This window comes from Pungitius pungitius, chromosome 20 (assembly GCF_949316345.1).
Source record: "Pungitius pungitius chromosome 20, fPunPun2.1, whole genome shotgun sequence".
Lineage (NCBI taxonomy): Eukaryota > Metazoa > Chordata > Actinopteri > Perciformes > Gasterosteidae > Pungitius > Pungitius pungitius.
Genome location: NC_084919.1, coordinates 10,101,618 through 10,127,305, shown reverse-complemented (window position 1 = coordinate 10,127,305; position 25,688 = coordinate 10,101,618). Strand labels below are relative to the sequence as shown.

Genomic DNA, 25,688 nt, shown 5'->3' with positions numbered 1-25,688 from the left:
GAGGGGGGCCCGGGCCACGCTCCGGGCGGACCGGGCGGTTTGACTAACTGTTTTTGCATTGCCGCCGGTCGGGACAAACAAATCACGCAGTGGGGAGTAATCAGTGGCAACGACCACGAGTAAGAGTCGAACTGGAGCGGCTGTTCAAAGGCCGGTGAATAGAGACGCTGATCAAATTCCCAGTGACGGATTCTGGCACTGGACCAAGAGTCAATCAAAGGCGCAGCCCTCACAAGCCCCCCCCCCAACTGGAAACTACTTGCACCAAAGATGAAAACACTGTGCGGGAAGATTGTCCCCGTTTGGATCGTTGAGGGCAGACTGAGGGGAACGCGGACGAGACGTCAATCATCACGGAGCAGTTTGAAAAAAACTGCGCGGTCCATCTGTACCAAACTAAATTCTGTGCCAATTTGGTGGGGCAGAGATGAACTTGAGTGTATGGCAGGTGCCCGCCAGCATCATTAAAAGGTTGAACTCCTCCCCCATTTGATTGCCATATTATCGAGTCAACGGGAGTCACACAAACACACAAGAATTACAGCGGCCTATATGGTTCAACGGGGCTGGACTGGGACAAAAACCGGAACCTGGCATTTTTGCTCTAACCGGCCCACCACATCCACCAACCAGTACACTATCCTTGCGGTCCCTGTAGATAAGTATATCTACTGTTCCGTTCCCAAAAACCCATACAAAGCTGAGAACTACTGTAAGTGCCATGGACCAGTTTACAATTGAAAGTATAGGTTACTTTGTTTTAAAGGGATAGTTCACCCAAAAATGAAAATTGTGTCATCATTTACTCACCATCAAGTTGTTTCAAACCTGTATGATTTTTTTATTCTGCTAAGCACAGAAAGATATTTTAAAGAATGTCGGTAATCAGACAGTTGATGGACCCCATTGACTTCCATAGTAGGAAAAGAAATACTATTCTGTCCATAATTCGGGATGTCCAACCATTATGGATCAGTGCGCGCGGGTGCCGGGTGAGAGCTGTCCTCTCTGTTGAAATGAGCAGTGAGGCTGGCGCTGCAAAGAAAAAAAAGATTGTGCAAGCCCGGCCGCCGACCGCTTTTTTTGGCCCGCAATTTATCCGCACCCCCCTTGCTCTTAAGTTTTTGTTTCTCCATCCTGATGAACAGATTTCTTTCTGGCTCTGAGCCACTGACGCATCTGACTGACACACTGAGAGGGAGGGGTGGAGCCTGCTAAGAGATGATTGGGCCAGCACAGTGTCAGTATGGAAAATGAACCAATGGGCCGCTGTCCCTGCTTTATGGGCCGGTCGAAAGCAAAAAAATTAAAAAATAAAAATTTGTATAGGCCTATAGACCGGCCCCCAAGTGCATCGGCCCACCGGGCAAATGCCCGCTATTCCAGATTAGCAGTCCAGCCCTGTCGTTCAAACACTGTGGGATCCATTTGTCCACACTGACTTAAAAAACAGCCCATAAGAACAGTCATAGTACTAAAATGATTCTAAAATGAATGTTGCCATACATTAAGTATATATATATAGCTTCTTAGAGGCAGGAGAAGGATGCCGGACTGTGTTTTAATCTTCTTGCCATCCCACTTTAGGAGAAATCATATGGCGTTAGGTGTGTTGCTGTAAAAAAAATTACTTTGCCATTTAAATTCCTTTCTGTAATTCCGTCATCTCATGTGGCCAACCACGCCAATCTGTTGCCTAAATAGGTTAAAAACACACACATTTGAAACCCCTCCCCCCCCCTTTTATTCTGATGTAGTTGGTACAAACTAAATAAACAAAGCCGCTTCCATATGTGGAAGTGAAGAACGCAGAGAAAGGCTGCAGCGGGATTGGGCCCCGGCAGCTTCCCCTGTCCTTCCTCATCAGTCTGACACAGTAATCACGGGTCTTAAAAACTCCCCCACTGCCGCGCTGCCACCAGCCCCCAACGCCACACCCCGAATATACAGCCTTCTGATTGGCCCTAATTGGCTGCACATGTGGCCCGGGGTCACAGCTGAGAAGCGCTGCGACGCACAGGCTCTCTCTCTCTCGCTCTCCCTCTCTCTCTTTCGCGCATTTTAACACAAATTAAGGGACCTATGAATAAGAGACGTGAGCTCATGGACACTCAAGGCCTCCTGATACGTGCACACACACGAACATACACACACATACAGTCCAACGCACCTTTACCATTTGAATACCCATCCTTCTAAATGGCCATTTTCCATGTGTTCCGGTTTTATAAACTAGTACATTATAGAAAACTCCACTTCTGCCCCTCTAAATATAATTGTCAAAAAGCTAAAAAAAATAAAAAAAACTCTCGAAGCAAACGGCCGCAAACCCCACTGGAGGAGCCAAGCAGTAAAATGCAGTAACCGAAGGGCATAAATCACACTCTACAGCCTGCATTATAATGACACGGTCACATAAACGTATTGGCAAATGAGTCTTAATTATATATATATATATATATTATATATATATATATATATATATATATAATGGCACCGGCCCTGGACCGCCACAGGGAGCGGAGCTACGAGGCGGGAAAGAGCGGCCGTAACAATGGGCCGTGTTTACACTGGCAGGGCCCGGCTCTGTTTTCACTGGGCTCTGCAGGCCACAGCGTGTGTGTGTGTGTGTGTGTGTGTGTGTCTGTTTGTGGGACATGTGCTGACCTATGCAGAAAACGGTTGAGACAAAGCCATGTACCAGCCATGGGTGGAATGAAATATTAAACAGAGCTAAGACCGAGGTGAGATCAGACGCGGGTCGGTGTTTCAGGGCAGTCTTTGATGCTTCATCTGCTTTAGCCTTCTGAATTTTTGGGGGGGGGGGGGGGGGGGGGGGGGGGGCAAAAAAAACTTCACTTCTCTGTGAGCTAAAGTCTCAACGGTAGAGGAGAAGAAGGAGAGGAAGAAGACCAAGAATTACATGCAACTTGACCAGCAGATTCACTGTCCACTCTTAAAAAACAGGGAGCGCGTCGGCAAAAAGTGTCGCACAGTGTGCACACCACACATTTATGACAGGAGATGGCACACATGGAGATAAGAGTTCTGTTCAAAATCGGAATAAAAACTAAAATAAAATAAAAAGTTCATTTTGGGCAATAATTTTCTCCCAATGGGATGAATAGCGTTTTGAAAAAAGTGCATTGAAACAATGTGCTGGCATATGTGGGCACGTGTCTGAGCAAAAGGGTCTGGTTTCAATCAGCACACAGCCAGAGCTTACTTAATCTACAACATTAAAGCGCTGTCAGAGATCTAACATTCACTTGAAACACACACACACACACACACAGTGCCTCAAGAATTCAAATCACTGTTTATAGACGCACTTAAGACTCTCGCAAAATGTATTCTGTTCAAGCTCTTTCTCCTGCTTCCCACATTCATAGGCCTATCCACACACACACACACACACACGCACACACACACACACACACACACACACACTTTTTACCCAGCTAATGGAATTCTGACAGAACACCGTGCGAGGTGAACAGGGCAGAGGCTGAAGGTGTTGGGATTGCATTCCTCTCCTTCTCTGCTTCTCTTCCTTTTCCCCCCTCTTACAACATCCGGCGTTACAGTCACGTTGGTCGGGGCACCGTATCTAATGAGTGCACCGTATCCAAGTCCCTCAGGGCCCGATTAACACACTCATGTGTAGGAGTAGACTTTGTAATGGGAACTCCACCAAGGGACCGCTGGTGTTGGGCCGTGGGCCTTTTTCTGGTTCTGCTGCATTTTTATGTCAGTGTGGGCAATCTAACCTTTTCTTTATTGGCTTTACTTGCGAGTGTGTGTGTGTGTGTGTGTGTGTGCGTCTGCCCCAGTTACAACAATTGCCCGACACATACGGTTTGATTTACAGTCATTCTACAAAACAATGCGCAAGAGACGTCTGGATGATTTTTCATCTTTGTCGTTGAACATTACAGACAGAAAAAAACAGCGTTTGAACAGATTCGGATGATGTTTCAACTTATTCGTCTTTCATGAGGTCTAATTCATAAAATCCCTGTTGATGCCTTTCAAAATCTTTAGAGAAACAATATAAATGAGTTGAGACCATCAATGTGTCCTTAACGATGAACACTCATGGAAAACTGACTCTGGAAGTTCTCTAGTGGTTTCCTTTTTTTTTAACAGAATGTTACGAGAACTAATTCTGGAGACCCAGGAACAATTGCGCTTTGTTCTTCTGTCTCCGATCACATGACGCCGTCATCGAACCAGTGGTCTCAAGAAATCCAGCCAGCGAGGATGTTGGGTTTGCTAGAAAACTTAGTTGGCAGGAGCTTCTTGTGACAAGACCTGTCTGCTAAAGACACGTGTGCTCATGCATCTGTTGGACATAATACAGGTATATTGTACCAGAGCTGGAGGGTGACACCCATAAATAACAATGCATGCACTAACGCACACACACACGTGCCACAACACGGGCCGTGAACACAACCACTCTGGCTTCAACACAACCGTCAGTTAAGACATCCCAGCTGTTTGTGCTATTTGAAAACCCACGTGCACAGTTGGTGTGTTTGACATGGAGGCAGAGACAGGAATAGATGTCGTGTTGACAGAATGCGGCTGATAGCAATCAGTGAGAAGATCCCTCCTCGGACCCCACACAGACAAGGATGCCACTCGTGCCTTCAATTCTGGGAACTTACACAACCTGGTGCCCAGTTTCAAACATGCACAAAGCTTTTTTTTAAAAGATATATATTTTGCAAAATGTACAACAAAAAAAAAGGCATAAACTTTCTATTGCAGGACTTTTCTGCGTTCATAAGAAATAAAAATCATTTCGTCACCTGTCGAAAAAGGACATTTTAGTGTCCGCTAGGCTTGACCTCTGACCCCTCGGATCCCGCCGATGTTTGTATTTCCACGTCCACAAATTGGCCGGACGGGGGAGGGGTGCGTACATTGTCGGAGTCAGCGCTGCCTCATCACTATCTGATGCTGCGTCGGGTCAACAAGGATGTGACCAGCGCTGAATCATCAAACCACCCGCCCGCCTAAACTCACTCCTTCGTGTCAGAGTTGTGAGGTAATGGGATGCCGGGGGTTTTCTGATTGGGCGACAGAGCTGCTGAGGTCGTGAAACGACGGAGATTGCGATTTGTTGACGTGGAGCAGAGAGAGAGAGAGAGAGAGAGAGCCACACAGCACAGACGGTCAGTCCCATCAGCACCAACGAGCATGTTCCAACACATGTCCCGGGCTGGTCTAAACAATGGTGCTATGTTTAGCAGGCGGCAAACAGCTGATGGCACACCAACACTTAACATCTACTGGGACCCGAGGAATGAATGAATGGTGTTTCAGTAGAAGATAACCTACGATTAGCTAAAAGTGAATCCCCTCTCAAGTTAAAAATGGGTTTAACTTTGCAGAAGTCTTTGTAAAAGTGTGCCGGGCAAGATGAATGTTGGCTGTCCACATTGTTCCTTACAGTCTCAACCTCTTGCGTGGTTGAATACATCAAAAGGTCTGACAGATGGAGGCTTAAAGTGACAATAACAAAGAGGAATGTTCATTCCAGTCGACGGTGTGGTCTGGTAAAAATTCCATATAACATGAGAACATGTCATCAGGATGATGATTGATTATTGTCACTTTGTTAACCTTATTGATATAGAATTATGAGAGATAGACGTGCCATGAAAACTGACTTGAAAGCAGACGTTAACCCAAGGTTCACTTCCATCCATCAAAACGTAACAATTCATAATGTTGCCAGATGAACAATGTGCTGTTTGGGGCTTGAGTTTTCATGACATTATACGTGTTCTAATGTTAAAAAGTCTAAATGGATGAACCAAGCGTGTAATCGCAGATGTGGAAAGATGCCCTTCACTCCTTCCAAACACACAAAGTGGGCCGAGGTGGGAAACTAACTCCCTGAACCGGCCTCTTCCAGACGAACTTGATCAAAGAAGTTAATTGAGAGGCAGTAGACCCTCAGAGTGGCACGTTGACACGTTGACCTTTTCAGTAAACAACAGGAATGACTGGATTAGATGCCAGGCATTAGAATGCCAGGGAATAAACCCATGAAAAAAAAACAATAACAGCAGAGTCAATTTCAGCTTGTGTGTGTCATCACGCGCTCTATGATTTGATGCACTCCCTCTTTGTCATTTTAGTAAAACACAACCACCTGCCTCATTCAGTGTGTGTCATTGTCCTAAGCCCTAAGTCAGGGGGGGTCACAGTAGTACGTTATAGCGAACCTCCTCCACAGACTGTAGGGTGTGTGGGAGTTGGGGTGTTCGCGCGTGCATAAGAAAGGGAGGCATGTCTTTCTTTTTTTGTGTTGACAGGGTGCTGGGCCAGAGAGGCAAGTCAAGCCTGGACAGAGATAATAGACGGTGAGGTCAAGGTCATCCCGACTCTGTCATCGGTCTTATTGCCACAAGTGCGCACGGCCTCCACCTTCTGTTTGGTCTGCTACTCAAGACAGGTTTTTGAACAGGCCAAAAGCTAATTATTATTTAATTTGCAGAAGGAATCAATTTAGTCTAAAGATAAGCAGCTATTCCAGAACTTCCCATAAATGAATAAAAAGTTTAGTAGCGAACCAAATGTGTTCCATCTGTGCAGTCTTTTGACATTTCTCTGCTCGGGTGCTACTATTATTAGAAAAACCAACTCCCAAAATAGAGTTCAGTGCCATCACATGCTACACGGAGCAGCTTGTGATGGAGAGAGGGGGAGAAAGGAAGAGCAGAGGAGAGAGGAGAGTATGATAATAAACATTTCCCTTCCCGTCTCCGTTCGCAGCTTGAGATTCTTGGCACACAGGAGCCGTGAATACATATAATGTTCTAAAATCCGTTCCTTTACAAAAACACACTGTTTGTTGCAAATCCACGGCCAGCGGTGCACTCATTGGGTACCTCAGGTTTTAAAATGTGTGGCCCAGAGCGTTGGCGTTTGAGACGGGTACAGCGGGTGATCGGTGTGTCCTGCCGCCTCTATGTCCTGCTACAGGCCCTCTGTGTCCTGTCTCCTTCTTCTTCTTCTTCTTCCCCTGTCACCTCAGCTATGGTCCTGAAACAGCCCGAGCCACAACAGATGCACAGGCATGTCCCCCGAGAGAGGAGCGATAGACACAGGCGCCTTTGAAACGAACCACCTGCTGCCGGGGCTCGGAGACGGACCTCGGAGGTCATGGAGTCAGTCACACCCTTTATTAGGTACGGACTCAGCCCCCCAATGCGGCGACAACACAGCTGACCATCCAGATAAGAGGAAAGAAGGGCTCCGTCGGTGGAGCTCACCTTCTCCCTCTTTCTGGCTGAAGTTGGAAAACGCCAACTAGCTTAAGCAATGGAAACAAAGCCGTTACCAGGGTGGTCTTTATTTGCCCGACTACTCCAAACTACAGCGAATTGGGCACGGACGACAACAGAGCCCTGGTGTGTGTCTGCATACCTTAGCAGGCAAACTACCAACATTCGGGATAGCATATAAGCAGCATCCCCGAATGTGTCTGGTTTGGCCATGGAGGCCTGGATCCACAGCGGCCTGGCTGAACAAACACAACTCGGAGGTCTGGCTTCGCTTTAGCTGACAGACGTCATTATGCACGCCGATTAAAAACAAACACACTGGCGTAGAGAGATATCCAGCCTTTCCGTGTGGGCCCAGAGGTGGAAACATCCCCGTCTGAATGGTCAGAAAGGGAAAAAGACAGGGGGGGGGAAGTGCCAGGCAGACGGAGACCTAAGGCTGCTTTTAGCTGATGGACAGGGAAGTCAGATTTAGTTTGGTGGACGAGGTGTCTAATACCAAATAAAGAGCAAATGTAAATGAGAGTTAAGCTGAATCACTTTCACACTTCATTGGCACACAAAAAGAATTGAAATGAGAGAGCGGAGACTATGCAGATTGATTCTTCCACCTCTATAAGACAGACCCAACAAAGACCTGGCTACACAAGACCTAAAAGTGGCCGAACTAAACGGGCACAATTAGCACACTACATACTTGATTACAGCACACGTCATTTCACACTGTTCCACACAAATAAGTGTGAAAAAGGCAGCATATTTGCATGACTTTAGAGGGCACAGGGCAAGAACATATTGCATCGGCACATCACATCAGTCAATGAAAACACTATACAAATCAATGACACACAAATCAGCAGTTCCCACACACTCGGGGGGCAAAGCAGGTCAGACTTCAATCACATGGGTTCGCATGGGCCACTTTGTACCAACAGAAATAAACCGGCCGTATTGGGATAGTAGCTAATCATAAATCCTAGCACACACACACACACAGACACACACGCATGTGCACACGCACACACACCCCGAGAGTAGCAGAACCCTATTGGACGGCGGGTGTCATGTTGCAGACAGGAAACAGATGGCGTGCTGGGTAAAAAAAAAAGAAAAAGAATATGCCCAAGAAGGCCAGAGAGAATGCTTTCTATCATCCCTCCATCCTCGGTTGGAAGGAAAAGGAAGAGGGAGGCCTCGGTGGTGACGGGAGGCTCGATCAGAGCCCTCTGGCTGGAGATCAGAGTGATGAAGTTCTCTCAGAGACTTTTAAATAACGACCCAGCATGGTTCCCCTGTAGGCTGGGTACGCGTAGAGCCTGCAGGCTATTCAGGACACAAGCCGATCAGTGAGGATACATCGTTAAGCCTTCAAGGAAGAGTACTTTTAATAGAGTGCTGCTTTTAACATTGATATTTTTTGTGAAGCACACTAATATATATTTCATTTAGCAGAAGGTTTTTGCTTAACTTAAAAGTAAGGATCAAAACCTGCCCCATGGTCTGACTCTGAATCTTTAATCTCAGATTTGTATCGTTGTGCAGCTTTTGTCACCTTCTATGTTAGATCACCTTCTTCAGTAAAGCCTCAGTAAGGCCTGAAGGATTTGAAGCAATCAATTCATTTGGCTGACCTCGAGCTATTTGAGTATATCCTGCAAATCAACTACAACCGGAGGATTTCAAGCCTATTCCCTGTAACAATAGTCCCTTCCAAATTGTTGTCATCAGTCGCGATTTGTTGTACATCATTTTGGCCAACGCGTCTTGAAGTTCTGACAGCAGTGGGATACGATTCAGCCACAAACAGTAGCTGCTTTATAGCATATCACTTACACAAATGTACCTCACAGCAGCTGTTCCCTCTTCAACTGGCCGACATCTGCATCTGGTCTTTTGCCGCTTCATTCAAAAAAACCCCTGTGCTGTATAATCCACAGACATCATTAAGCACGTCTGCTAATTTTTACACCACGCGCGTGTTTATTGTATATTAAAAGCTTCTAAATATATGCCCACTTAAAACACATGTTTATATAGAAACCTCCTCCCAGAGTCTGAGTTGTCATTAACTTGGCACCCAGTAATCCTGCTGCATAACATTTCAACCTTTTATTGGAGGTCTTTGTAGATTGCTGAAGGATTGTTTAGGCTTTTTGAAAGTCTCCAGACTTCTAATAACAAGTCATCCAAGCCAAACATAAAGAACACTGTGTTGATATGAAAGGAGTACTCGGCCTTTTCTCATCTCACGGTCTGTCTTTGTCTCTCTCTCTCTTTCCCTTTAAAATCAACGACGTTGTCAAAGGCCCTGCGAGCTCATGGCCAAAGCCTGCCGACAACATTTCATACATCCAAACTATATATGCTGATGATTAACTACTTGAAATGTTAGAAATGTGTCTCCCTCTCTGCATTTATATCTCCTCTCCTCTCTTTCTGCCACTACGTCACTATTGCACAATTGCACCCTAAATCACTTTATTCAGCCCGTACGGAACATGCTGCTGGACTTCTGGCCTCTCAGGACAGATGGAGTTTAATGGGAGTGAGGCAGGGTGAACAGAGAGGGGAACACGCGGGAGGCTGTAGAGGAACACCACACGCTGCTCCCATGCCGGTCCCCCAACGAGGGAGAAAAGCAACATTACTCCGTCCCCCAAATCCGGCGTCAAAGACCCCACAAACATCACGCAGGAACTCACCCACTGGCGGAGGGGTGACTCTCTTGGGTTACTTTTAAAACGTTGTTTTGTAAACACAACAATGGATAATCCTGTTCCCATCGATGTGTACTAAATACTGCATAAGGCCGATCATAGAAATAGTTAACCCTTCACTGACTTTCAAACTGCGGGTATACAGTGAGTCAAAGAGTCAAAGAGTACCACGTCTGGTACACGCACACCTCGATTCATCTCCGGTTCCATTTACTGGACTTTTGTAAAGGTTCTTCTAATGGAGGGAGAAGGGGCAGCGTCTTTCACCCCGGGTGGACATGGCTTGTGATGTTATTTCCTGCCTTTGCAACGTCAGAACAGAACTTACAAAAAAAGAACTACATCTTCACAGCAGCGCGTGGGTTTTCAACATTTTAAATCTAGCAAGATCCACTGATCCAGAGGACTTAACCCCACGATCTCCCTGGGACGTAACCTACTCCCCACAGCTTCCTCAAGCCCCTCCATCCAGGACCAGTCCGGGCAGTAACGCAGGTATCATTGGAGGGATACCGTTTGAAGGAATTAGCCAACAAGAAAAGTAAAAGATTTGCTTTGGAAGCAGAACTACAGTCTGTAATGTCAGCATACACCGAATTGTGGTCTATAATAATGAGCTGGCAGCAGGGATTTGGGAGGAGAGGAACTGGGGACGTTCAGTGGACGAGAAGGGAACTGGGGTGAGAGCCATGCAGACATTGACGATGAATTGGTATTATGTTAGGAAAAAGGAAAAAAGGAAGTTTCCCCCCGGGACAGTTGAACCATTCTGAATGCATGCGTGAAAGACAGAAAACAGAGAAGAGAAGGATACAAATCAAGTCAAGGCAAGTAAACAAAAAAAAAAATGGGGCTTGGAGAGGAAATGGGGCTTTGCTTTTCTGTGTAGAGAACGGGGGCCAAAGCTCAGCACAGCGCCAGGTCCCATTCAGACCAGAGCGAGTAATAAAACCAGACTCACAATATAAGCCAGTGGATCTCACAAAGAGTTCAGAGAGGACTGAGTTATGACAAAATGAAGTTAACGTCGGGCTGATCCCAAACGAGCGCCCGGTGGGGGGGCCAGTGGGGGGGGTGGGGGTCGTTCCCGTTCCTCCGGGCCTGCCCTCACCTCTCGTAACCCAAACCGCACACTAATTCATGAATTGTAAACAAAAGAGTCCCTTGTGGTTCGGGAGGGGAGCGAGTCGGCTCCGCAGACTGCCGCTACAGCGGCTACGTGTCGATTAGGGAGAAACCAAGGTGTGTGTGTACACGCGTTTAAAACACACACCATTTGGAAGCCATCTAAGCAATTGTGTCATTTTGGAGCGCAGGAGCCGCTGGTTGCCTCCATCTTGTTTACGAGGTGTGTGTGTGAGAGAAGGTGGAGGTCATGCGCTGTTGGGCGTTGCTGTGAGGCTGCAGTTGTGTTGGGCTCAAGGTAGGCTGCCGGGGGAAAAACACGTTGCATGTAAAACGTGGTTAAAGGTTAAAAGTTACATTATATATATATATATATATATATATATATATATTGATTATAAAATCTCCTAAATATTTCATGACTTTCATGTTTGAAATCCCTTTAAACCCAACCCAAAACTGATAAACAGAAGATCAACTAATCAATCCACCTGATTTCTGGCCCAGAAGCCATACAATATTTACTCCCAAACATGAATAAATAAAAGTTAAGACGGCACCAGAAAGGAGACATCATTGTCGGAAACACATTTTGGAGATAAATGTGACAGTGATTGTGATTTACACTACCAAATGATTGGTCAATCAGTAGAAAATAATGAGCAACCATTTAGTTAATTGATTATTTGTTTCAGATGTTTATTTTAGCATTAAACAAATCAAACTCTTTTTTTCTTCTCTTCACAGCCCCCCCCCCTCTGCACCGTGTGAGCGCCTTGCTGCCACTGTTGGTTTTACTGTATTATGCACCAAGTGGTCAATTACAGTGGAGTCAAACTCCAGCCAGCACAGCCCGCCCTCTACCAGCAGCCTGTTAGGTAACACACACACACACACACACACACACACCATCTACGGAAAAAACACACACACGCGAGTGAGACGTTGTCAGGTATCGCTCTATTACAGGCGTATGCAAGCGTGTGTGTCCAAGTGATCTCACGGGGTCGTTACATCATCTGCCCCCAAATGAAAGTACAGATCTGTGTCGCAGTCACTCTAACCTGCTGGATGACTGAACTGACACACACGCACACACACACACAACCGCACGCGCACACTCTACCAAATAATTAACAGCACGTTAAGTCGTCCACTCAGAAGTCATCATGCTCAACAGCGAGACATTCCTGAGGGCCAGCGCACGCCGAGGCATTTAAACCCCTTCAAGAGGCAAACCAACAGTCACTAAAAAAAAATTACATTGAATCATTAAAAAGCTGTGTCAACAAGAAGGATGTTCCAACTTCTTCGAACAACACAGCATTCGGCAAAGACACCAACAGGGGAAAAGTAGCTGGATCAAAGCAGCGAGATTCAAAGCGTGTTGAAGGGTGAAGACGAGGGGACACTTACACACACATTGCTGAACGGGAAATCCTCCGAGGGTCCAGGCTAGAACTTTCTCTCTCTGAGCGCGTGTTTGGGTGTCTGTCTTGTCAAATGCTGCCGCCGTCGCCCCTCTCCTCCCCCTCCTCCTCCTCCTCCTCCTCTCGGTCCCGCCAGCAGAGCTCGGAGTAACTTTGCCGTGAAAACGGGACGCTCACGTGAATACTCCACCGTCTGTGTGCGACCAGAGCGAGAGACTACGACTCCAAAAAAGGAAAAGAGAGAGGAAGGGAGGGAGTAAAAGAACAAGGATAGCCCCTTTTAAAAAGGCATGATCCTTTAGGATGACTCCCCCCTTTTTAAGTCTAATGGAAAGTGAAGAGTTTCCTCTTTCTTCTTTTCTCCCACGGAGAATAATGCTTTTCTAATGCTTCTCCTGTTTTAGGTCCTCCTTCCTTCCTGCACTCAGGGAGAAAGAAAGTTTAACCCGGCTTTAGACAACTGGAATGTGACAGCGGGAGAAAGCGAGGGAGAGAGAACGAGGAGGTGAGGGAGAGAGAGAGAGAGAGGGAGAGAGAAGTGGGGTGGGCAAGGGGGGAGCAGAGAGACAGAAGCAGGGACATGTAGTGTCCACCTACACAGCCCACTGCTGTGTGTGAGCGAGCAGTCACAGGGAGGGGGAAAGGGGAGAGAAGGAGCAGGGAAAAGAGGAGGAGGGGGCTATGGGTGCATGAGGGGGGAGAGAAAGAGAGAGAGAGAGAGATGAAAAGCTGCAGGAAATGACCTGAGGATTTCATTCAGCTCCGATCGGAGGAACGTGCTCCTTCGTGGCTGCAGGTGAGGGAGCGTGCACGCTCACATTGTGCAGCAATCACACACGTTTGTTCTTGATTGATTTAGTAGAAAACGTACCATCATTCTCTTAATATCCATGTAGCGGTGGATATAGTTTAGTTTTTATAGTTTATAGTAAATTTTATTAACCAATAAACCAATCAGCTTGTTGGACATGCAAAGGTGTGCAATGCATTGAGCTGCAACTTCTCAACAACGTTGAACGTTCCCCAATCATAACTAAAAAATGAAAGTTATGCCTGGAGAATGCAATTTCTGTTCCCTATAATTTGGAAGAGTGTTTAACTAAATGTATAAGAGCTAAGAGTTAATCTGCTTGAATCCACTTTGGGAGCTTGCAGTCTTTTTCTTCCCTTTCTTGGCTGTGAACAGTAACAGTGGGAAACCATCACCATCAGGAATGTCTATTGCGTTGGCAGGCGCGTGTGCACCCGTGATAAAAAAAAAAGGAAAAAAAAAAAAGGGACCCGCCCTTGAAAATAGTACAAGTATAATTGTGAGCGTTGACTCCTCTGCGATGGTCTCAGACCTAAAGTTACCCAGAACACCGTCCACACCGGACCCACAGAAGCATTTAAATGTACCCTGCAGAACTATAATTCTAGCTTACCCCCCCACCCCCTCCGCTAACTCCCCCCTCTGCCTTCCTCTCTCCCCTCTGTCCACCGCAGGAGGAAAACTGAAACCAGCCACAGACTGGAAAGCTTTACTCTGTGTGCACCCCCCCCACAAGAACTATGGATTACACACCGGAGAGAAGAGTTTTCGTTGCGACCCGGGGACACGGCTCGTGGACACAGTTCACGACTTTGAGAAATCAGACAAAGTTAGCAGCGACTTCTCGTCCAGGAGATTTGCTTATTTTGCAGTTTCCAACCCAACAATGACGCCGTTGCTAATTTCAGCCGAGTAAAAAACCACAGGATGGGGGTGGGTGGGGTACAATGTTTGTGCATTCAGTTTTTTTTCGCATTCACGGTATTATCTATTCACGCATGTTTAGGCCTGTTTGTATACATGTGACTGTATGGACGTCAACGTTAACTGCACAGCTCCTATTATCCGACGTTTCTAAAGCAGACAAACAGCCTAAAGCCAAACGTAGAACATTCCTCCGCATAAGTGGCTTTAACCAGCAGCAGCGGAGCGAGGGACCCCAAAAATGATCATCTGAGGGGCACCGCTTTTTCTCAATTACCATACAGACCCCAGCTAATGAGAACTAATGTCTAAATCTGAGCCAGCAGGGCAACTATAAACTATGGACTTTTGATTCCAGGCAACGTCATGAGGCCGCCTGCAGAATGAAGGAAAGGAAATCTAACCAGGGAGCATTTCTGCAAACTGCATTACTGCAGTTAATAAAGAAAACCAAATCATCAGTAATTACTGTAGATTTTGACATAAGGCGGCCAAGAGCACACACTTCGCAAGGACCACAATATTTACAGAGATTCAACAATGCCTGACTCCTAAATTAGGCAAAAACTAAAAATAGTACATCCTGAAGGAGCCAGACTTGCTTAATAAGCTTAATAATTCCCATTTTTCTTTCAAATAAATTTAGCTATATGAAAAAATAAAGACTCCATGACAACATCAAAAAGTATTATTAGCAAATAATATCAAGTATCAACAGTAAAGAGAACGTATAGTCTAACTAGTAGTATAATGATGTGGTACCACAGAGCTGGTGAGCCTTTTGACTGTCTCAAAAGGTTGTGATGGAGTTAATCAGGGGAGCACCAACGTACGACACACAGCCTGGTTTTCTTTTTTTTATTAAAAGGGGGACATTTTTAAGTTTTGGCACCATGACACAGCAAAAAAGTGAACAATGATGGATACCAAACACGGGAAAAGAGAAATGACTGAGCTCTGAGAAGAACAGGTTTAACTCAGATTAAGGAATTGGTGGCACTTAAGAACTTTACCACACATAGATAAGAAATGTCTTTACTGTGGCCATCGGCGATTTATTGTTAAATGATGATGCCACTAACAGAATTTAGTAGTTTAGTTGAAAACGCTGTTATTTAAAGCCTATGGGTTTTAAAACCAGTTCAATACGCAACTCGAGATGCTTTCTGCAGTTCAGTGAAAAAAGTCAAAGGTCATGTCATTGACTTAAAGTGAATTTGCACTTTAGTCCAAGTGAAAATTGTCATTTTTGGTGTACACCAGCGTTTTTCAGTTTGCCTAAAACTAAAACATACGCCCCCCAGAGTAAATGAAAAGCAATACTTTTACTTAAAGGGTTATTTTTTATTTTAAACCAGAAGTTTTCATGTCACGTGACTACATGACGTCACCAAATCATCCTATATTTTGCCTGTCGTCATTACCACGCTCCTTCGGGAAGCTGAGCACCTTCTGCAGGACGAAAAAAACTTCTTGCTAAAAAGGGTAAGAGTTTGAATTTTTGTTGTTTTCAGAGAAATTTGTGTTTTACAATGGAAGCCCATTTCTGCCTTGTGACTTAGGATTTGCGCAGGCTCCTTGCAGCTGGTTGTTGACGTCACTAGGGTTACAGAGAGGTGTGGTTTGTGAGCTACTGAACCTTGAAGTCAGAATCCAATATCTTGCCAAATTTACCGAACTGTCAACAGTTCTTGCACCCACTCAGTCCACATAACAAACAGGCAGTGACAGGGACGTCTGACGTACAGTGGTCCGCTTTCAGTGGAGTCTAAATCATCTTAATTTGTACTGAATGAGAAATTGAACTTGACGAAAGCTGATCAATTTGCCTGTAACAAAATTAGAGCATTTTTAACTAAAGTAAAAAACTTGACTTTGATGCAATATAAAATACTAAGTTTTTACAAAAAGAAAAAATCAAGTTGTAACAGTCAGGTACATTAATCAGTCAACTTGCAGCTGTTATGGCTGTAGAAAAACCGAGGATGACAGATAAGATGTTAAGATATTAAATTCGACTTTATGTGACCACACTGTGTGTTGCAAAGTCAGTTTGAAAAGAGGGACCAGAATTCGAAGTCGATTTTTAAAGTCAACAGGATATTGATCAGGGCCAGTTGCAGCTGAACAAAACCTGAAAGCACAGTCCCACGACCGCTTACGTCAGCAATTCACCACGCCAACAGTGTGTTCCTGCCAAAAATTTCTACTATGGAGACCCCACCCGGGAGGTGGCTTAAACCTTTTGCCGGTTAAGTTTGGAGAGTTTCCACATTATACTAAACCAATCAAATTCAATACCTTTTATGGGCATTGGCTCAACCACTCATTACCATTATTAATGCAACACACACACACGCGCACACACACCCGGGCTGAGGTCACGGGCTGTGTGTTTTTCTGCAGAGTCCGACTTGCGTTACGAGGCCGCTTCATTCCTTTCTCTAGGAAACTCAATTCAGGTTCGTGCCAGATTCCGTCCACTTTGACCGAACGCGGGCCAGACCATTACGGTCAACAGTGGGGGGGCATTACGGTCCGACTGGTGAACAGTGTGGTTGACCGGGGCCGTAGTTTAAGACCCCTAGTAGGCCAGAGTTAAAACAACTTAAACTTGTATGGCGAATAGTGTTTTTTTCCCACTCATTTATATGGTTTTTAAAAGAGGCAAAGGTTTCCAGATCTGCCTAAATGTCATTATGCATTACCGTGTCATTATGCATTACCGTGTATTTATTCATTATGAAATGCAGTGTCATTATGCATTACCGTGTATTTATTCATTTATTTATTATGAAATGCAGTGTCATTATGCATTACCGTGTATTTATTTAATTTTGACTAAAACGGCATTCCATACTGGGGGACCTCCCGGACTGCAAACAACAGAGGATCAAGCCATTGGTCCCAATTACGTTCATCTTTGCTAATAAATTTACGGATCATGGGCTTCAGTGTCCTATTCATACGTTGGTACACGCTTGTGCGGACCGACTTAATGCCCAGTAACCCGTAAAGATCTCTCAGTGTGCGCGACATGAACGAGGTGCCCTGGTCTGTTAGAATCTCTTTCGGGATTCCAACCCGGGAGATGACCTGAAACAGAGCCTGCGCGACGGTCTTTGCAGAGATATTGCGTAATGGCACTGCCTCCGGATATCGTGTTGCGTAATCCATGAGGACCAACACAAAGCGGTATCCGCGTGAGCTCCGGTGAAATGGCCCGATAAGATCCATGCCAATTTGCTGGAACGGAAACCTCCACCAAAGTTAGAGGCCGCAATGGGGCCCTCGGAATGGCTGGTGAATTGACTAACTGACACTCCGGGCAGGACGCACACCAGCGGCGCGCGTCTCGCCGGATGCCTGGCCAATAAAATCGGGCCATTATCCGGTCTAGTGTCTTCCCGTATCCCATGTGACCCCCCATTGGATTTATAGTGAGCCGCCTGGAAAATCATTTCCCGGCGGATTTTCGGCACCAGCAACTGGGTGTTTCCTGCCCCGTCCGAGTGTCACGACTCACTCCATACAGTCTGTCCCTAATCAACGAAAAGTGCGGGTACGACTGTGCTGCGTCAGGGTGCACCAGTTGACCATACATTTTTATCACTTGGTCATAGGCTGAGCATAGAGTATCATCACGAGACTGCTCGAGTGGAAAATCTTCCATGGAGCGGAACTCTGGAACCGCTGGAGACGCCACGGGAGGCTCCGCCGGTTCCCCCTCCCCCTCGGCAGTGTCTTTGATAATCAAAAGCTTTTTCGTAGTGCCAAGTTAGAGAATCGTTGCCCTGTTTTGCTGAAGATTTCAAGGTCAGAGGGCAAGCAGGATGTGCTGAGCAGGCAGACACAAGTCTGACAAGGAGGAAGTTAGGGACACACCAAGCACCATACAACACACACAGACTTTGGTCGTTTTGTTTATATTACGATTACGCTGTGCAGACTGTGAGCATTTGCCGTGGCAATCTCACATCTTCCGTCGAGCTCTCTTCAATGAGGACGGCTCGATGAGGCTTGGATGCTTTGGGACAGGCATGGCCAAAGAGCATGCGCCGGTACGCTTTCCCCCCCGGTTGCTCTGCTCCCAGGGGTTCTGGATAGGGTCCGTCAGGACAGCGTCAGCCTACTGTTAGTAGCCCCGTTCTGGCCGGCCCGCATATGGTTTGCGGACCTAATATCGCTTCTCGCAGGCCCCCTGGTGGAGATCCCTATCAGGTCGGACCTGCTGTCTCAGGCGTCGGGGTCCATAGTTCACCCCCGCCCCGAGCTCTGGAAGCTATGGGCGTGGACCTTGAAAGGGCCCGCCTTTGAAGGTCCGGTCGCTCGACTGAGGTCGTAGAGACCACCTCCTACTCCAGAGCCCCGCCACTAGGAGGGCGTATGCAGGTAGATGGTGCCACCTGCTGTAGGAAAAACTGCGGACCCAGTTAACTGCCAGGTCGGTTCAGTACTGGAGGTCCTGTTATGTTTTCCACAGGTCTTCCCGTCTGCCTTTGGGCATCTCTCTTCCTTTGTGGCACCCTGTCCTCCGTTCCTGACGTCGGACCAGGCGTATAACATCTGGGTATGGCGGCTGCAGAACCCCTCCTGTCGGGGACTGACCCTCGCCTTGAGCACAGGTGATCTCGTCGAGTGTGCGTTTTTAAAACTTCACACCACAGTCACTTGCTCGTATGGTGAGTGGGTATAGGGTTCCCACAGCGTCTTTAAGAAAGGTCGAGTTCCCTGAGTCTCTCGGTTACGTATGTGACCTTCATTCCCTGAAGGGAACGAGACGCTGCGTAAACGTTCTGCCTTACTCCCGGCCTGCCCATGGTACTCGATTTGGCCTTTCAGAGATGAATGGTCCTGCCCTTCGGGTCCCTTTATAGCGCCCTGGTCCGGCGTCCCCGCCTATGATGTACCAGCTCGCCATTGTCTAGTTTTTACACGTGCTTCATGACGCGGTCACGCAGGGGCGTTCCCAAGCGTCTTTACGCAGCGTCTCGTTCCCTTCAGGAAACGAAGGTTACATACGTAACCGAGAGACATTCTTTTTTTGTGATGTTGGTTTGTGTTGTTTCGGATAAGGGACTTTTATAGCAGAACGAATGTAATCGACCAAGAAAGATTCTTTTTGAGGAAAACCCAGAGCACCGGTAGAAAACCATCCATGTCTAAATGTAATGTAAAATGACCTTACGAGGTGATGTCAAATTACGTCATTTGCACAGTTGAGGACCATGTACGGTTATTTTTAAGGAAAACCCGAGCACCGGGAGAAAACCGAAGATAGGCCTATTGCTGTTACATTAGCACAGTAGAGTACCATGTTACAGTATTTTTAGGAAAACCCGAGCACCGGGAGAAAACCGAAGATGTTACTTCAATAGGCCTATTGACGTTACATTAGCACAGTAAAGTACCATGTAACATGTTCACCTTCATTAAGAAGGCCCCTTGGGGAAATTGTTCCCTGCATTTGACCCACTGCGGAAGCAGTGGGCTGCCGTAAAGACGCCGGGGAGCAGTTCGGCTGTTTCGCTCAGGGACATTGAGCGGCTGGTTATCGAACTGCCGACGCTGCGATGCCCGGCCTCTCAGATCTCAGGTCTTCAGACTTTTGCTTAATGGCCATCTTACCCTAAACCAGGGCCTTTTGGTACGAGGCAAATTGTCCTTTACCTGAAGGGCAGGTTGTGGAACTGCAGAGCACAGTTCCTCAACCTGCTGCTCAAGGGTGCGGTTTTCAGCCTCCACGGTTTGGTTCTCTAATTTTACTGCCTTCTTATTCTGCACATACTCCTGTCTAGGAGGGCGTATGCCGGTAGATGGTGCCACCTGCTGTAGGAACAACTGCGGACCCAGTTAACTGCCCGGTCGGTTCAGTACTGGAGGTCCTGTTATGTTTTCCACAGGTCTTCCCGTCTGCCTTTGGGCATCTCTCTTCCTTTGTGGCACCCTGTCCTCCGTTCCTGACGTCGGACCAGGCGTATAACATCTGGGTATGGCGGCTGCAGAAGCCCTCCTGTCGGGGACTGACCCTCGCCTTGAGCACAGGTGATCTCGTCGAGTGTCCGTTTTTAAAACTTCACACCACAGTCACTTGCTCGTATGGTGAGTGGGTATAGGGTTCCCACAGCGTCTTTAAGAAAGGTCGAGTTCCCTGAGTCTCTCGGTTACGTATGTGACCTTCATTCCCTGAAGGGAACGAGACGCTGCGTAAACGTTCTGCCATACTCCCGGCCTGCCCATGGTACTCGATTCGGCCTTTCAGAGATGAATGGTCCTGCCCTTCGGGTCCCTTTATAGCGCCCTGGTCCGGCGTCCCCGCCTATGATGTACCAGCTCGCCATTGGCTAGTTTTTACACGTGCTTCATGACGCGGTCACGCAGGGGCGTTCCCAAGCGTCTTTACGCAGCGTCTCGTTCCCTTCAGGAAACGAAGGTTACATACGTAACCGAGAGACATTCTTTTTTTGTGATGTTGGTTTGTGTTGTTTCGGATAAGGGACTTTTATAGCAGAACGAATGTAATCGACCAAGAAAGATTCTTTTTGAGGAAAACCCAGAGCACCGGTTGAAAACCGTCCATGTCTAAATGTAATGTAAAATGACCTTACGAGGTGATGTCAAATTACGTCATTTGCACAGTTGAGGACCATGTACGGTAATTTTTAAGGAAAACCCGAGCACCGGGAGAAAACCGAAGATAGGCCTATTGCTGTTACATTAGCACAGTAGAGTACCATGTTACAGTATTTTTAGGAAAACCCGAGCACCGGGAGAAAACCGAAGATGTTACTTCAATAGGCCTATTGACGTTACTGTTATGTTTTCCACAGGTCTTCCCGTCTGCCTTTGGGCATCTCTCTTCCTTTGTGGCACCCTGTCCTCCGTTCCTGACGTCGGACCAGGCGTATAACATCTGGGTATGGCGGCTGCAGAAGCCCTCCTGTCGGGGACTGACCCTCGCCTTGAGCACAGGTGCTCTCATCGAGTGTGCGTTTTTAAAACTTCACACCACGGTCACTTGCTCGTATGGTGAGTGGGTATAGGGTTCCCACAGCGTCTTTAAGAAAGGTCGAGTTCCCTGAGTCTCTCGGTTACGTATGTGACCTTCATTCCCTGAAGGGAACGAGACGCTGCGTAAACGTTCTGCTATACTCCCGGCCTGCCCATGGTACTCGATTCGGCCTTTCAGAGATGAATGGTCCTGCCCTTCGGGTCCCTTTATAGCGCCCTGGTCCGGCGTCCCCGCCTATGATGTACCAGCTCGCCATTGGCTAGTTTTTACACGTGCTTCATGACGCGGTCACGCAGGGGCGTTCCCAAGCGTCTTTACGCAGCGTCTCGTTCCCTTCAGGAAACGAAGGTTACATACGTAACCGAGAGACATTCTTTTTTTGTGATGTTGGTTTGTGTTGTTTCGGATAAGGGACTTTTATAGCAGAACGAATGTAATCGACCAAGAAAGATTCTTTTTGAGGAAAACCCAGAGCACCGGTAGAAAACCGTCCATGTCTAAATGTAATGTAAAATGACCTTACGAGGTGATGTCAAATTACGTCATTTGCACAGTTGAGGACCATGTACGGTAATTTTTAAGGAAAACCCGAGCACCGGGAGAAAACCGAAGATAGGCCTATTGCTGTTACATTAGCACAGTAGAGTACCATGTTACAGTATTTTTAGGAAAACCCGAGCACCGGGAGAAAACCGAAGATGTTACTTCAATAGGCCTATTGACGTTACTGTTATGTTTTCCACAGGTCTTCCCGTCTGCCTTTGGGCATCTCTCTTCCTTTGTGGCACCCTGTCCTCCGTTCCTGACGTCGGACCAGGCGTATAACATCTGGGTATGGCGGCTGCAGAAGCCCTCCTGTTGGGGACTGACCCTCGCCTTGAGCACAGGTGCTCTCATCGAGTGTGCGTTTTTAAAACTTCACACCACGGTCACTTGCTCGTATGGTGAGTGGGTATAGGGTTCCCACAGCGTCTTTAAGAAAGGTTGAGTTCCCTGAGTCTCTCGGTTACGTATGTGACCTTCATTCCCTGAAGGGAACGAGACGCTGCGTAAACGTTCTGCCATACTCCCGGCCTGCCCATGGTACTCGATTCGGCCTTTCAGAGATGAATGGTCCTGCCCTTCGGGTCCCTTTATAGCGCCCTGGTCCGGCGTCCCCGCCTATGATGTACCAGCTCGCCATTGGCTAGTTTTTACACGTGCCTCATGACGCGGTCACGCAGGGGCGTTCCCAAGCGTCTTTACGCAGCGTCTCGTTCCCTTCAGGAAACGAAGGTTACATACGTAACCGAGAGACATTCTTTTTTTGTGATGTTGGTTTGTGTTGTTTCGGATAAGGGACTTTTATAGCAGAACGAATGTAATCGACCAAGAAAGATTCTTTTTGAGGAAAACCCAGAGCACCGGTAGAAAACCGTCCATGTCTAAATGTAATGTAAAATGACCTTACGAGGTGATGTCAAATTACGTCATTTGCACAGTTGAGGACCATGTACGGTAATTTTTAAGGAAAACCCGAGCACCGGGAGAAAACCGAAGATAGGCCTATTGCTGTTACATTAGCACAGTAGAGTACCATGTTACAGTATTTTTAGGAAAACCCGAGCACCGGGAGAAAACCGAAGATGTTACTTCAATAGGCCTATTGACGTTACATTAGCACAGTAGAGTACCATGTTACAGTATTTTTAGGAAACCCGAGCACCGGGAGAAAACCGAAGATGTTACTCCAATAGGAGGCCTATTGACGTTACATTAGCACAGTAAAGTACCATGCAAGATGTTCACCTTCATTAAGAAGGCCCCTTGGGGAAATTGTTCCCTGCATTCGACCCACTGCGGAAGCAGTGGGCTGCCGTAAACACGCCGGGGAGCAGTTCGGCTGTTTCGCTCAGGGACATTGAGCGGCTGGTTATCGAACTGCCGACGCTGCGATGCCCGGCCTCTCAGATCTCAGGTCTTCCGACTTTTGCTTAATGGCCATCTTACCCTAAACCAGGGCCTTTTGGTACGAGGCAAATTGTCCTTTACCTGAAGGGCAGGTTGTGGAACTGCAGAGCGCAGTTCCTCAACCTGCTGCTCAAGGGTGCGGTTTTCAGCCTCCACTGTTTGGTTCTCTAATTTTACTGCCTTCTTTTTCTGTACATACTCCTGTCTGCTTGAGAGCTTGGCTTCCAGGGACCGATGTTGCTTTTTCAGACTGTTGTTCATTTTCACTGAGTCTTTTATACTGACCTTCAGTGCTTTGTAGTTTGCTTCACAGGCATCCAGATCCGTGAGACTGTTCATTAGAGGCTCGATCTTTTCTTTCCATTCATTGATGCTCTGCTGCAAGTTGTCATTTAGAGCTTTCTTCTCGTCATACTCTGACTTCCAGTCTTTTTTACAGAGGAGCTGGTTAGAGGCCTCCGTGTGGGTCTTAATTAATTGTTGTTGCTGCAATTCCAGAATCGTCCTCTGGACTCCCACTTCAAGCAACTGGTTCGGCAAAGACGCAAGCTGTTGATTGAAGTCCTGGATTTCCTGTTTTAAACTGATGTTTTGGCTCTTCAAAGCGTCCGTGTCGTGGAGCATTTGGTCACGCTCTTCACGCAACATCTTCACCCTTTTGATCAGAGGATCGTGTTCCTGCTGCAGATCTATATTTATCTGGTTGAATTCCCTTTTTTCATTATAGAGAGCTGGAAGCTTGCTTCTTATGTCCCCTATCTCTGTGTTCAGCTCATCCATCTTATGTTGCTGACGCTGGATAGCCAAGCGGTTCGTAGCTCTTGTGGTCTCCAAGGAAGTCATCAAATATTTAACAGTCTCCTTCCTTATTGTTAGCTGATCAATGTGCTGTTTATTAGCCTTGGAGACGTTTTTAAATTCATCTGATACATTTTTCAGTTCAGCCTCAAGGTGTTGAATCCTTCTGTCGTAATCCTCATTATTTTTTGTCATGACTGCACTGTCCATCATCAGTTTCTTTAAAGCCGTCAGCTTTTCCTGCTCTTTTAACACCTCTTCTTGCAGTCTTTTATGTTTAGAGGACATTTCTTTGTTTAATTCCTTTTTGTCTTTGTAGATTGTTTCAAAATGTTGATGATTTTTGACCTTATCAATCAGACTCTTCGCCTCTTTCTGAAGGGTTTCACAAGCTGTCCTTAAAATGGCTTCCTCCTTTCTGTGGTGTTCGATTTGATCATTTTTTACCTTTAAAGATTCCCATCCTGCTACCGTTATTCCACTCATATGAATTTTCATGCGAAGAACCTTGAGAACTTCGGAGATCTCCGGCAGGCTCATATCATCTGCGCTGAACCTTGATACTGATGGTCCCTGGTTTAAAAGGGAAGCCGGTGTGATTGCTTCAGCCATTTCACCTGTTGTTTTAAATGTTGGTTTAGATAACTTAAAAACAGTTGTATTGTTGTCAGTGTTCAAAAGGTTATGAGCCAATGACCTGACTTACAATCAAGAACAGAGAATTTCTCCCCAATAACCAAGAGTGTGTTCCTTTGGATCACCAGCAAAGAAATAATGACTCACAGAATGGATTGTTGACTTCAATTCTTATGACGTCACCTTGTTGCCTGGCAACAATGACGCATCAAGGCCAGTGACGTAATTTCCTATGATGTCACCTGGCAACAATGACGCATCGAGGCCAGTGACGTAATTTCCTATGATGTCACTGGTTGGAATGGAGTGACGCATGTGTTGCCGGGTGAAGTGGGGGCAGGAGGGTGCGGGCGTGCTGCCACTTTAATCGCGGGATTTGCCGAACGGGACCTGGCGGCTACTGACAACAACAGATTGGCGGTTAGCATCGGGACACCTCTGGGAGTGTGTCGTTTCAGCGTAAGTGTTTGTGCATTAATAAACCTGACTTACCATGTAAATTGTGATTATTTAACTGTTCACCGTGTGTTCTTGGGTTATGTGCTACTGTCTCGTTTGGAGGGGAGATACAAGCTGCCGTGGATTGAGGTGTGCACGTGTATGGAGCCGTGCACTCCGGCGCCGAGTGAGTTCATCGTTTTCATAGCTTTTGAAGGAACGACAGTAGTTTGGTACGAGACCGATGTACATGTTCTTTGTCTCTGTTTAAACAGGAGAGAGTCGCTACGGTTGTTTTGTAAGTTAGTTTTATGCTAGGTTATGCTGCGTAAAGAAAAGCACTTTGTTATTTGTGTACACCGTCCTAAGTATTTTCTTAATTTGACCCATTAACGCTGTGCTCCAAGAGTGCAGTCGGGGGAAATAAAGAACCCACATTAAAGAAAAATAAATGTATCTTCGTGTCCTGTCTCGTCCTTTTAATCAGGCTACACAACAAAACAAAACAAATTTGCTCTTGGCTTGGCAACAAGGAACTACTTT

The 25,688-nt window shown here is 46.6% G+C and overlaps 1 protein-coding gene across 3 annotated transcripts in view; it reads right to left on the bottom strand.

The window, feature by feature from the left end:
• The window catches only part of LOC119194525 (protein eva-1 homolog A), a 58,901-nt gene that overhangs the window by 4,119 nt on the left and 29,094 nt on the right, over window positions 1-25,688 (bottom strand). The window contains exon 1 of one of the 3 annotated variants that reach the window (XM_037448612.2): window positions 12,563-12,734. The exons of the other annotated variants lie outside the window; for them this stretch is intronic. The gene's annotated coding sequence lies outside the window, so the exon portion shown is untranslated. Of the gene's footprint in view, window positions 1-12,562; window positions 12,735-25,688 lie in introns of those variants that run through there. 3 annotated transcript variants of the gene reach the window in all.